General features: G+C 39.1%; 1 protein-coding gene across 3 annotated transcripts in view; it reads right to left on the bottom strand.

Moving 5' to 3' along the window:
- Positions 1 to 14,731, bottom strand: part of LOC120524950 (vitamin D3 receptor A-like) — a 171,427-nt gene that overhangs the window by 119,049 nt on the left and 37,647 nt on the right. For 2 of the 3 annotated variants that reach the window (XM_039746847.1, XM_039746846.1), the window contains one exon: positions 3,687 to 3,780. The gene's annotated coding sequence lies outside the window, so the exon portion shown is untranslated. Of the gene's footprint in view, positions 1 to 3,678; positions 3,781 to 14,731 lie in introns of all 3 variants that reach the window. The other variant, XM_039746848.1, reaches the window with a different exon arrangement.

Genomic DNA, 14,731 nt, shown 5'->3' with positions numbered 1-14,731 from the left:
AGAGTGAAGACAGATTCAGACCACTTGTAGAGTTTTATATTTGTAAACCTACGATATGCATGCAGTTGAAGTGCGGTTCCTCTACCAGACTACTCAATTCTAGAGACAATAATTTTTCATAATCTGTTAAAAACTGCAAGTTTAATTCATATACCAGAAAAAGCCGACTAGAAGAAGAATCATGGGCAAACCTAGAGGATCAATGGTTTTCTGCTGCCCTGGAAATTCCCTGTTAGGATACCAAAGAAAAGTCTGTTTAATCTGCTTTCAACACAACCCAATAGGACAAAAGATAAAGTTTGTGATTTAACACATTGCTGTGTCCCACGTTTTTCTAATTGTACAGAAAGAGGGTTCCATTCTCAACCCAAACAACCACAGGAACTGAGTATGTGTAGAGTGTGGGTACTGAACTGTGTAAATCAAAGTGACTTGCCCAAAGCATCTCTGAAATCTCTCACCATCACAGGTCCTTTGCAAGCCAGAGTCAGGCAAAAGCAGACTGTGCTGTGTTGAAATACCAGAGGTAAACAACATTATTATTTCTAGAGTATTCATTGCATGATCCATGGGCCCATGTTACTTAGAAGATATGGTCTACCACGTAGGAAATATATAGCAACAATGTCTGTAGTATCTAAATTGTATAATATAGAGGTGCATAATCTTCACACTAAACTTTATCAAACCTTTTGACACTCATTGTGGACACAACGTCTTTGAGTCTTCCGTTTATAATTTTTTTCTTATGCATTGTGGGGAGTTCTTATTCATTCACATTAATTCATTATTACAAGAGAAGAAGGTAGAATACTACAGTATAGGTCTCAGTTCACAAGTCATTCCTTATGAACTTCCAAAATGTAAATGCATTCAATTAAATTCATTGTTCAATTGATTGTCTTTATATCATAAAACAAAAAATGTGTCTTGCTTATAATACGTAGCGACAATGCAGAAGAAGAAACAGTAACACAGAAGACACACATTAAACAGTTTCTAATCATCAGACATTAGAATGTTAACATCTTCCTGACCTGCAAATCAGACTCCTTTCAGTAAGCATACATATTACCAATTAGTTTTCACTAGTTTACTGTCTTATTTCATTACGTACTTTGTTTCACATACAGAATGTTATATGTTTATATCTGATACGTATTCCTTCACAGTACTGATAGATAGATAGATAGATAGATAGATAGATAGATAGATAGATAGATAGATAGATAGATAGATAGATAGATAGATAGATAGATAGATAGATAGATAGATAGATAGATAGATAGATAGATAGATAGAAATTTGGTGACGTTTTAGAATAAAGAACATTAGTTGTCAAGTTTTTCATTTGTCAATATTTATTAATGTTATGCCACTATAGCTTACTTGCTCTGCACTGTGCTAAAACCATGCTTTATGAAAATGAAGGATGCAGCAGAAGTGATTGTCAGGCCATGCAAATAGCAATAGAGTGGGTAAATGACTGAAGACAAGGCTGTCCTATTTTTCTTGTACAGACTTGATCACATTTTGAAATAGAAAGTGAAAGTTTGACGAAGATCAAGAACGATGCAAAGTTCAATGGTTAGCAGCACTGTTTTTTGCGGTTGACTACTGGCACTCATCTTTATGTGTACTGGTTCTCATCTAAGTTATTTGGTCTGCCCCTATGATCTCAAGCACTCAGTCATGCCACTGAAAACCGAACAAGTCCCACCTCAACTCACACTTGGACTATGGTGCTGCAATCTTGGAGGGATAAATGTCAGTGTTAGCTTGTGGTGCTTGAATTTCTAATGAGACAGCCATAGAAATGGTGTCACAACATTCAAAGGTCTTCATGGGGGACTAAATACAACTGATGAAAAATACAAAAAGAAATACTGTACTGTACAGTGTAAACAAATGAAACTATATCCATCTAATAGTATTAATTGTATTTAAATTTCACATTATTCTTACCCATTTCAATTAAAAAAAATATCCTTTCCCTTAAAACTGTTTTGCAATGACCATCAACAAAAGCCAAGTCACTAGGAAAAGCAGGAATGCTTTTCTCATGGACAACTGTGTATAGCATGTTTAAGAGTAAGCAGCTCCAGTGACCTAATAATATTATTTTTTGACTGACGCCTTTATCCAAGGCGACTTACATTATCTGATATACAATTTGTTACATTTCTTTTGTTTTTCCAATTTGTGACTAGGCAGGTGACTTGCTCTTGGTTACACAGCATTCTTATCAGGATCTGAACCTGAAAACTCAGGGTTTAAATTCCTAGGTCCAAAGCCTTAACCACTGTACCACACTGCCTGCCAATAGCATTAGTCCTTAAACCTAAAAATATTTTATGCACTTAGGTAGTTACATAGTATTTCTGAAACACACACTTAACCAAGGGTACTGTAACTGCGTTATGTTCTGGGTGAAGGCGGGTAACTCAGCTATTTTAAAATAAAATCTACAATACTTTAAAGTATGCAAAAATTGAACAGGTCTGAATAAAGTATCGGCACTAGTGTTGGATCAACACTAAAATTTTAATTTCAGTACGGATACCACCTTTCATTCCTTAATGCCGGTACTAAAATGATACTGAAGAAAAAGATGGGTAAATTTCTAACACAAACACATTCTGTTTTGCAGTATACTTTACCTTACTATAACAAACACAAACCAGAGACACTTTACCACCTGACAGCTATAGTAAACTATGGTAAACTGCTCACATAAATGTCCTGGTTAACACAGGAAAGTGAAGTGACTCACTCGAGGTCACAGAGTGAGTCACGGGTGTTGCATGAACTGGTGGCACCACAAAGTATGCAACATTATCTGCACTATCATGAAATTCTTTACATAAACACACTATACACATAGTGCATTCAGAAAGCATTCAGGCTCTTTCACTTTCTGTACGTTTTATTGTGCTGCAGACAATTTAAATTGGACAAATTTGCCATTTTTGCCCATCAATCTACACTCAATAACCCATAATGACAAAGTGGAAATTTTTTTAAAAATGTCTGAACACACTTTCCTCTGGGGACTCCAGTTTTCCACCCACGTCCCTGAAGAATTGGGCATTAGGCTAACTGTCATTTTAAATTTTCTCCATGTGGAAGTTTGAGTGTGTGCATAAGTGGGTCCTACAATGGAGCAGAATCCCATGTGGGGTTGGTTCCTTTCTGAATAGGCTCTATCAAAGTTGTTATAAGCAGCAATCATAAAGTTATTTTATAAAAGAAAAACACCTGTATTTTACTCATTTTACTGTTTGCTGGCCTAAGAAAAATGCATATCAAATAAGTGGTATAATATGCAGCAGTAAAGCCTAACAATTGCTTTGCTGACCTCAGAAAAGCTGTGAATCCCTAAATCGGAAGCCATGAAATCATGAAAAATATCAAATTGAACCAACTGCTAAATTTAGGGTCCGACAGCAAAGATTAAGTGGCAAGAAATTAATAAAAAAATATCAAGTGTTATTTTCCAGTTGACCTAAGAGAACCAGAAAAATAGGTGTGGTTACCTTACACTGTCACTATAAGCTTATGGAAAGATGAATCATGGAGAGCTATGCCAAAGCACAATACTATAGCTCCTTTCTGCCAAGAGCTAGACAGCTGCCACACATTTTAGGCCACATCCTTGTTATCCTTATTTTATTTCACCTGCTTACTTTACTTTGGAGATATTCCCAGAATGCTGTCTTTGTATTTTATTTATCCAAATCCATCAGATCGTGCCTCATGTCAATAAAAGAACACGACTTCCTAGAAGAAAAGAAAAAGAAATACAAAAGTCAGAAATGAATTATAACTCTTTGCATTTATATAGCGCTTTTCTCACTACTCAAAGCGCTCAGCAATTGCAGGTTAAGGGTCTTGCTCAAGGACCCAACAGAGCAGTCCCTGTTGGCATTTACGTGACTCGAACCGGCAACCTTCCGAATGCCAGTGAAGATCCCTAGCCTCAGAGCCTCCACTCTGCTTGAAAGAAAGAGCAAGGTTATCCCAGCAAGTGGCAACAGAAAGAGGTTCACTGGGTGCACAATCTGTCCGGTTGTACTGTATATATTAAGATACTTAAAGGAAGTTTATTTAAAAAAAAATCTATACAAATCAAAAACGTCATTCAGACAATGGGGACCCAACTGCACAGCACCACTGGCCTTCTTAAATACATCTATCCATTTATTATCCAACCCACTATATCCTAACTACAGCGTCACGGGGTTCTTAAATACAGTAACAGGAATATACAGCATATAACCAAAAGGTGGCACCTTATGACTGTCCAGGTTTATAGTCACGAAGCTCTACAGTACTAACACCCTTCAACTGTAAATGTCTGTTAAAAGGCATTGCATGGCTTTATGCTTGGTTTTATGCACCTGTTACTGAAATAAATATAAAAAATAAAATTTTGAAATACGCAATAATTTGTAGGGATGTCCATATAGTGTATCTAGATTCATTTCTACATTGCATTAGTACTCTTTGTAAAGTAGCTATATAACATATCAGTCACAACAGCCTGTTAAGAGACTACAGTAATCTTTTCATTTACTGCATTACAGGGTGGTCCAGATCTAAATATGCAAATCCAGACCGTCTGGATGACTTTGATTTATGTGGGGACGGTTCTAATTTGGCGCAAAGACAATTCTTCATGTCATCAGTTTGTACACTTCTCGATTGCTTGGGATTTTTTGGGTGATTTTCTATGTAATAAACTTAATAAGTTATAGCGTAATGAAAATTGCATAATTAGATCTGGACCACCCTATAGAAAAGTGACTGTGCTCTTTATGAAAGGGCCTATATTAATTCAAGGTGAATCAATTCTAAAAAAAAAAAAATTATAATTTTAAAAGACAGTTACGGCTATGAGGAAAATTTTATCTGCAGATCTAGAATTTATAACAAAACCTCCAGTATCTGGAAGTACTAGAAGGATGAAAAATTCTAGTCCTAAAGAATTTCTACTAGTCTTTTCTGTAAAATACATTAAATATCAAGATGAATAAAAAATCTGCTTAATGCCATATTCTGTAGTAGAACATAGGACAAAGTAGCCATTTCAATAAAATCTAGAGGCAGTTTTTGAATTGAATCAATACCTTTAAGGTGACACCACACACATGAACATGCATACAAATTCCTGTTTTATTTATACCACATTTCCAATGTGCACAACTATATTTTGACTAGTCAAAATTTTAACTAGGATTTTCTAGGTTGTCTGGTTTTCCTCCTAAATCCCCACAAATGTGTACATCAAGTTAACTGGCAACTGTAAACTGGTCCCTGTGTGAGTGTCAATGTGTGTTTGAGAGAGAAGTGGGGCACCTTGAAATTCATGGCTGAATCCTGATCTGCACTCAATGTTGCTGGCACAGACTCTGGAGCACAGTGACCATGAATTGGGCTAAGCAAGTTTGAAATTGTTATGTTAACATTCTAATTAGAGATATATGCAATTACATTTCGCTAGTAAAAATTATTAAACTTTCCCATTAATTCCTATACAGATTTCAATTAGTAATATCAATATCTATCTATCTAATTACATTTTGACTAGTCAAAATTTAAACTGGGGGGCACAGTGGCGCAGTGGTAGCGCTGCTGCCTCGCAGTTAGGGGACCCGGGTTCGCTTCCCGGGTCCTCCCTCGTGGAGTTTGCATGTTCTCCCCGTGTCTGCGTGGGTTTCCTCCGGGCGCTCCGGTTTCCTCCCACAATCCAAAGACATGCAGGTTAGGTGGATTGGCGATTCTAAATTGGCCTTGGTGTGTGGGTGTGTTTGTGTGTGTCCTGCGGTGGGTTGGCACCCTGCCCGGGATTGGTTCCTGCCTTGTGCCCTGTGTTGGCTGGGATTGGCTCCAGCAGACCCCCGTGACCCTGTATTCGGATTCAGCAGGTTAGAAAATGGATGGATGGAAAATTTAAACTTCACATATCTGAATTATCTTTAATGCATTTGAAGCAAATATAACAAAAACGTGTTTAGGCATCTGAAATTACAACTCTGACTTAATCCAAATGTAATTACAGATATCTCTAACTGAAACTCCACAGAAGACAATGGGAAAAGACATTATTCACTCCATATAAAGGATTTACAGATATCTCCAATTAGAAATTTGACTGGTGAAAATGTAATTTTACATATCTAATACATGATTTATCACAGTCAAAATATAAATATGTGCTAGTGTAACCAGTTTTTGTTATTTGAGCAGCAATTCTCACATAAAGGTCATAACCCCTAAGATTCCATGACATGACCATAGGTCTATATACCCTGTACAGAGAGGGCATAAAGCAATCTCTTTAGCCAGTAAGCCAAATAAGAACTCTGTCAGCTCAACTGACTAACTGAGCCTTACAATAGACTAATCCCCAACCTTCATTTGGATTAGTATGAGAATGAATGCTGGTAAATTTTAAAACTATTGGTTTCATTTCCAGTATAAGGCAACATTTCCATTTCAGTAATATTATATACTTGTCATCAACCTTCTATTGGCACAGGCGGCATTCCTGTCCTGATTTGCTTGAATGAGCACTCAGGATGCAAACACCTGCCTTGCATATGCTAACAAATGCCAATTTGCTAAAGGACAGCTTATATGAAAACTCTCATTAATCTGGTGTCTTTTCTGTAGCATTCTTCCTGTACTGAAGCACTAAAATACGTAAATTAGGCATGAAGGTGATGGCAGCAGATGCCTTATTACAAACCAGCACTTTTTCTTTTCGAATTCCACACAAAAAGTATACAAATCAATAAACTCGAAACCGATATCCACATAAAAAGACCAGAGGGTATGCCTTCCAGAAAATACAGCATCACTCGCATCCTGCTTACAAGCAAACTTATGTACACATGCTTTTCTTGGCATGCAGCTGTCTGGCACGCTTTTGCTGTGTAACTATCCAACTGATCTGCCATAAGGATAATTAAATTAACAGGAATGTGTTTGGATTTCACTGATGTCTTCTGATTGTGCTCCACGTGTAAGGTGTAATATAAACTGTCCTTTAACACTGATAACTAAAGATAGTTACAGGGATCTTCTCATCATTTGTGATAACATCTGAAAGTTCTCACTTTGAGAGGTGCTATAAAAATTAAGGATGGATTAATATTGGTCAAATTGTAGCATAAAAGTTTGCTACAGCTACAGGAAATGAGTTACCTGTAGTGCAGTATGTGTGATAAATACATTTGTGAAGGCTGCCACAAAGGACACCAACAACAATCTTTCTGTATTGCAATGTTTTTGGCGCAGTACTCTCTGTGAAAGGTGCAGTAAAGCCTGTCACTCAAATCTGCTTGTGAGGATAAATCTATAGGAATCTTATTTCCTGTCTCTGTTGTGTTAATGTGTCCTTTGTAAAGCATTCTCTTTGAAAGTTCACTTCAACCACCAATTTTCTAACCTTCTTTACCCATTTCAGGATCACAGGGATTCAGTGCCTATCTTAACAGCATGAGGCATAGGACAGGAACCAATCCTGGACAGAGTACTAGTGCATTAAAAGGCAGATTTCACCATTTGTACAAAAAGAGTTGTGAATTTACCCAACTAACCTGTATGTCATTTGGGATGGATGAAAGGGTGTTGTGGCCAAGGAACACCAGGGATGTGGGGTGTCGAGTTTGGATGGGACACAAAGGAAAGCACTGCCATCAAAAAAAAAAAGTAAATCTCTATTGTGTCTGAATTTTTCTGTGCTGGATGGAGTGCTTATAAAATAAGGTATGTTAATATAACTAAAATATTTTTACAGCTACATAGATATAATACTTTCTGTTGCTCTACATTATAAAGTACAGAGAAAAATAAAAGACACTATATAACAGATAGATATAATGCATAGGAGAGAGTATATGTATTGGTGCACCAGAATAGCTTTATGCAGGGCCACCATTCAGAAAAGAGAGAAGATGTACCCACCTGAAACACTACTGGTCAGACAAACCAGTGGATGTCTAAATTGTCCGAACTTCTACAATGAGTAAGACAGGGGTCAAAGAGGATACATACTGTTCCTCAGACAATAAACTCGCATGAAGAGCTGCCTTAATGTCCTAGCCCTTTAAGGCCTGTGTAATACTCAATGGTGCTGGAATGACAGTGGCTGCAAGATAAAGTTCTAGTCTGATATGCTTTAAGCAAATGGAAAGCCATCCCTGACCCTAGAAGTGATTCCAGGACATGGCCAGTAGTGGTCCCGAGATGAAGTTCAAAGATTGCTCCCAGTTTGAGGACCACTGAATGTTAAGAGGAAAGTTGGTAGCAAAGTATATGATTGACTGGTTGAATTCAGTTCATAATTTAGAGAGAGTTACGGTATGCTAGCAGGCAACTGGGTGAAGCCAATTCATGCGATGGTTAGGGAGCAGAGGTGGGTAGAGTAGCCAAAAATTGTACTCAAGTAAGAGTAGTGTTACTTCAAAATAATATTACTCAAGTAGAAGTAAAAAGTAGTCAACCAAAAAATTACTCAAGTAAGAGTAAAAAAGTATTTGGTGAAAAGACTACTCAAGTACTGAGTAACTGTTTGAACATAATAAATGATTTATTTTTTGGAGATGTTGTAATAAGGCAAGCAAAAATAGAAAATAATGTGCAAATTCTGATATTTCCAAATAATAAAATAAACATTTTTTTACAAAATAAAGATGCACAAATAAAACAAAGTTCCAAAGCTCAGTTTTTCACAACAAAGCTTTTGAAGCCATTACCTACAGTAGGTAACATGCATGTTTGAGCAGTACAAACTACTTACAGTGACAAGATATACTGTACACTGACAGTATAACAGTGTACATTCACTTTGTGGTGTAGCGGGTCCGCAGCTTAAAAAAAAAAAGGCCAGTTTCAAATCCATAAAGCCGTGTCACTCTCCGTGGCAATTGCATGACTGCGGGGATTTAATGAGATAATTGGAGCGAGTCGCAACTGCACGTGCGGGTGCGATCATTATCAATTGCTTCATTGGCTTCCTGCGGCATGTGATTAAGGCCCACGGATATGGGAGTGTATATATACGTGTAAACACAAAAAAAAAGAAGGGGGAATCAAAGAAAAGGAGAAAACAGCCAAGACGGAGGTTGGCCGAAAGGAGCTCATGACTGCTGAGTCTCCGCCGGCTACGCAAGCAATGGGTGAGCCAGGAGATTGAGAAGGAGGTGGGCTGAGATCAGGAGGAGTTAGTCTGCATTTTAACCTCGGATTTTTAACAGATTTATTTTTTTATCCTTACTTTTTACAATGATTTTTATGGATTTATTTATGTACTGTTTTTTACAACACTGAACCATTGACACTTTTGTTGATTTTACTTTTGTTTTGACTGGTTTTTAATAAAAGCACTTGAGCACTTTTTCCACCTCCTCTAGGCTCATCAGTGAAGCATCCTCATATATCAGCTCATCTCGGTCATAACTATCAACGGTGTGGGTTCAGCAGCCTCCCATGTGGGAAGAGGAAGTCTGTAGGAGACCGGCATCATCACGCACTTGCCCTCCAAATAGCACAGCTGATTGAAAATAACATTAGAACAAGGCAGCTTGTGCACGTACAAGAAGTCTCACTTTACCATGACTGTCTGTGCATGTTTGGTTAAAACGTGCTTGTTTTTCACTCAGTGAAGTAGTGGTTAAGCTTCTCAAGGGTCTTGTAGTGAAGCTGTGACCGTTTAGCAGTGAACAGCAGCCCCGCATGACTAAAAAGTCTCTCACAGGCTGCAGACGCAGGAAGTTTGTGTGTGGTCATGTGACTCCATGGTTATGTCTGATTGGTGAAACGGAGTCATGTGATTTTTGTTGCTAAGTCTGATTGGTGAAACATAGTCATGTGATTATTGTTGCTACGTCTGATTGGTGAAATAGTCATGCAGTAGATCCACTGGCGATTTCTCTCTGGCAAAAATATACTGTAATGTATAAAAAGTAACAAGTCGAGTGTTGCCCAATGTAGCAGGGTAAGAGTAGTATTTCTTCTTCACAAATGTACTCAAGTAAAAGTAAAAAATATGGTGCAGTAAAACTACTCTTAGAAGTACAATTTATTTAAAAAGTTACTCAAGTAAATGCAACAGAGTAAATGTAACTCATTACTACCCACCTCTGAAAGGGACCAATACATGCACAGGAAGTCCAAATGGGCAACAGGTTTTTTCTTTTTTCTATAGTTTAAACACACCCTATGTGTCACTACCTACAGGATTTATTTTTTGGTTAAACAAACAAGCCATTATTGGCTTCCCTATTATTTGCGGAGTTCAGGAATGACTCAAGAGTGTTTTTATCTTCTACACATAATTATCTTTTGTTATTAGCACTGGTGTTTGGAACAATGTTTCTTAAATTATTATTATATTATTCAATGAACCTAGAGTTCTACAAAAACTTACAGGAGTTTCATTAGCAAAATAGTTTACAACTGCTAAATTTTTCCCTACTGAAAAAATTTACAGCAATCAACAAATATCAGCAGAGTTTCTTTGCAGACTTTGTCGATTTTGTAAAGCCTTTGAGACTTTGTAGGATCCTCTCAAAATGCCTGAATATCATGGGCAGCCTTTACACTGGTACTGTGAGCGCTATGCAGAGTGAAGACAGAACCTCTGTGTTTTTACTCTGCACAAGTCCAGTGGCTTTGGGCCATGTGCTGGTGAAGAAAGATTACGTGATCTTGACTTTGCTAAAAATGTTGTGATCTTCACAGTCAATGGAGGCTCTGATCAGGGTTCACAAGAGACTGAGCGAGGAGTTTGAGTGTCTGGGCTTGCAAGTGTCCTGGATAAAAACCAACACCCGGGTCTTTAATAACTTCTTAGGCACAGCCATCAGCAGTGTGTGTGTGTCTGCAGAGAGTGTCAAGAGGTTTACTTACCTCAGTAGCAACATTCATGTCTCTGGTGACACAGTAGACGGATTTGTGAGAGCATAGAGGGCCATGAGGTTGGTGGAAAGGATTGTGTGGCGATCCCGATATCTATGCAAAAGGATGCAAGTCCAAGTCTTTAGAGTCCTGGTGCTTCCTGCGTTTCTATATGGTTGTGAAACATGGACACTATCCAGTGACCTGAGATGAAGACTGGACTCCTTCAGTACTGTGTCTCTTTGGAGAATCCTTGGGTACCACTGGTTTGACATTGTGTTGAATGTCCCGAATAAAGCATATTACCTGCATTGTGAGGGAGGGTGAATTATGACACTATGGCCATGTGGTGTGATTCCCCAAAGATGCGGCTAGACCAGGCCAAAGGGATGTCCACCTAACACCTGGCTGCGGCAGATAGATGGTCATTTCTGGAGGGTGGGATTGGACTGTATGTCTGCCTGGGGGGTTGCTAACAAGGATCCGAAGCTATTTCATTATGTGGTGGGTGCAGCAATGTACTGTACCAGTGCATGCTTCCCAATCTGACCTGACCTGAATCAACAACCTGAATTTCATGCAGCACTGATTGTGTCTCCCATTATACTAATTTGAGCTCACTCAAACCAAGCAACAGAGGTTCCGTTGTCTGTCATCATAGTTACTAAACATCTCTATTGTTTGTTGCATGCAGTGTTACATTCGTCGTTGTGTATCTAGTTGCACACATTAACACATTGGTACTACTCAGGTGAGGGGACGCTGGCGCACGCAAGTTGCTGCCGCTCCTCCCTGTTAACAACACTTTTCGCAAAATTCGCCTTTATTCTACACTTTCTCACGCTTGTTTTATTTCTTTTACTGTACGTATAGTTCGTGGATACAGCCGACCTGAATTGCATGGATTTGGCTTAATATTTACAGATTTTATGGACTCTACTTTGACTGGGAACAGCTGAGTCTGTGGATCGCGGGACGAGACCTACGAACATTTCTTTGTACCTGGCGATCTATGACCTCGGGATAATCTTTCTCCGTGATTATATTCGCTATGCTGATCTGCTCCCGATTCATTTTACAGTACTGTACGACTGGGATCTGATCTGATGCTCATATTAACCTGGCTTATGGCTCCGGGGCGATCACGCATGAAATTATCAAGCGTTATTGTTTGTGGCTGTGTATTGGAACCTGCAAATCCTGCTACCTCCTCCTGCTATGCTTTCTGCTGCTTTGCTATCGCCGTTCATCTCATCTAATCCAAATGGTTCCGCTATGCTGTGCTGCTTCTCCACTGCTTTTCAGATAAGTATTGCCAAGTATCATGCTAAAATACTCTCATGACAAACTCCTTCTTATTAAACAGTTTGTCCAGAGCAAATGGTCTGATTGGAACATCCTAAAAGACGCCGGTATTTTACAGCGCCCGAAATATATACATCGCGGTCAGGTCGCCGCCACCGCCGGTGCGAATGAAAAGACAACCGGCAGCATTTGCTCAGGAATAAGCCTTCCTTCTCATGGCCCTGGAAATACAAGTGTCAGTGTGCCAAATTTACATTGTGTGGAAATAAACCCTGATCACAGCTCTGTGCAAAAGATGCCTCATTGACTAACATTGCTCTGTTTAACTCAAGATCTCTTAATGGCAAAGCATTGGTGCTGTCAGAACTCATCACTGACACCAAACTTGATATACTGTGTTTAACGGAGACTTGGCAAAACCAAACGAATTGACGTCTCTCACGGAGGCGACTCCACCTGGTTTCACTTTCCATACAGAACCTCGCAGCTCTAGACAAGGAGGCGGGCTAGCGGTAATTATCAGAGCAGACTTAAATATCAAACGAATCCCAATTGACTGTCCACTGTCTTTTGAGTGCCTGGCTCTTAAACTAATAACGGAAACAGGTCCTGTCTCACTCATTGTTCTTTATCGTCCCCCAAAATACAATGCATCCTTCTTATCTGATCTGATTGAACTTTTAACCCACCTAAGCTCTTACTCTCAGAGAATTATCCTTCTTGGTGATTTCAACATCCATATTGACACTACTACATCTAAACTGAGAAATGAATTCCTATCCTTACTGGACTGTTTTGACTTGACACAACATGTTGATTTTCCCACCCACTCTGGTGGTCATATATTGGATCTGATCTGCACTTCTGGACTATCTGTTGCCAATATTTACAGCACTGATTTGGGACTCTCTGACCATAAAGCAGTATTTTTTACTGTCTCACTGCCTTTACCTCCTCTTACCTGTAAACGACAAATTTCTTACAGAAACCTTAAAAATATCTGTCCCTCTATCCTTTCTGGATCCATTTCTGATCTTTTACTGTCTGCACCTATTCCGTCAACACTAGATAGTCTTGTTGACCACTATAACTCAGCCCTTCATTCAGCATTAGATAAAACAGCTCCTTTAAAACATAAGGAGGTTTCTTTAAACGTTTAGCTCCTTGGTATAACTCAGAATTGCGATCTATGAAAGCAGCTGGCGACCTTGAGAGAATGTCACGTAAGACTGGCCTCACTGTGCACATCCAGGCTTTCTCTGACCACCAAAGAGCTTACAGAGAAGCACTAACTGCTGCTAAGAACACCCACTATGGCAGAATAATAGAAAGTGGCCACGATAACCCAAGGGTTTTGTTTTCTGTAGTTAATAAACTACTCGAACCTGCATCTGGCCCAACTACCTCTTCTACTGAAGTCTGTGAGGATTTTCTCCACTTTTCCGTAACAAAATTAAAGATCTAAATAATTCAACTAACATAAATACATCATCTGTTTATATCTCTCCCTGTTTTCCCACTCCATCCAGCTCCTTCTCTAAGTTCTCACCAGTCACATCTGCGTTTGTTAATAACCTGCTCTGTAAGATGAGGCCAACTACTTGTATACTGGACCCGATCCCCAGCACACTACTTAAATCCTGCCTTCAAGCCATAATCCCGACTGTTACAACAATAATAAACTCATCCCTTGACACTGGCTCTGTGCCGCTCACTTTTAAAATCGCTTCTGTAACCCCAATGTTAAAAAAGTCTGGTCTTGATGCTGACAATCTTAACAATTTCCGCTATTTCCCACTTACCTTTCCTGTCAAAAGCTCTTGAGCGTGTTGTAGCTTCCCAGCTCACCAATTACTTATCGTCTAATAATTTGATGGAACCCTTTCAGTCTGGTTTCAGGGTGCAGCACAGCTGTGAAACTGCTCTGCTACGGGTAACCAATGATTGCTTATGGCAGCAGACTCTGGACAAACCAGCATATTAATTCTGTTAGACCTCAGTGCAGCATTTGACACTGTCAGACATGACATTCTACTGTCAGAATGGAGAACATGCTGGGTATCTCTGGCACTGCCCTCCAGTGGTTCAAGTCCTATCTGACTGATAGGCAAGAGTTTGTTAGTCTTGGCAACAGCAGATCCAGCTCGGCGCCAGTCACACAAGGAGTTCCTCAGGGCTCTGTCCTGGCCCTCTTCTCTTCTGTATTTATATGCTTCCCCTTGGCCATATTATTCATAGCTATGGACTGGGCTATCATTTTTATGCAGATGATACTCAACTCTACTTCAATGTTAAAAGTGGAACTTCATCAGAGCTTTCTCAGCTCACAACCTGCCTTAGTGAAATTAAAACCTGGATGGAGCAGAACTCTTTAAAATTAAACTGCAACAAAACTGAACTCCTGCAAATTGGGACTAAAATGCAGCTTAATAAAATGAGCTCCTTCCCAGTCCATCTTGGTGGTGATCTCATCAGACCTGCCTCTACTGCAAAGAATCTTGGTGTCATTTTTGATTCCTCC

This window comes from Polypterus senegalus, chromosome 3, assembly GCF_016835505.1.
Source record: "Polypterus senegalus isolate Bchr_013 chromosome 3, ASM1683550v1, whole genome shotgun sequence".
Lineage (NCBI taxonomy): Eukaryota > Metazoa > Chordata > Cladistia > Polypteriformes > Polypteridae > Polypterus > Polypterus senegalus.
The sequence above is the reverse complement of the archived record's forward strand: the minus strand, read 5'-3'. Positions and strand labels throughout refer to the sequence as shown.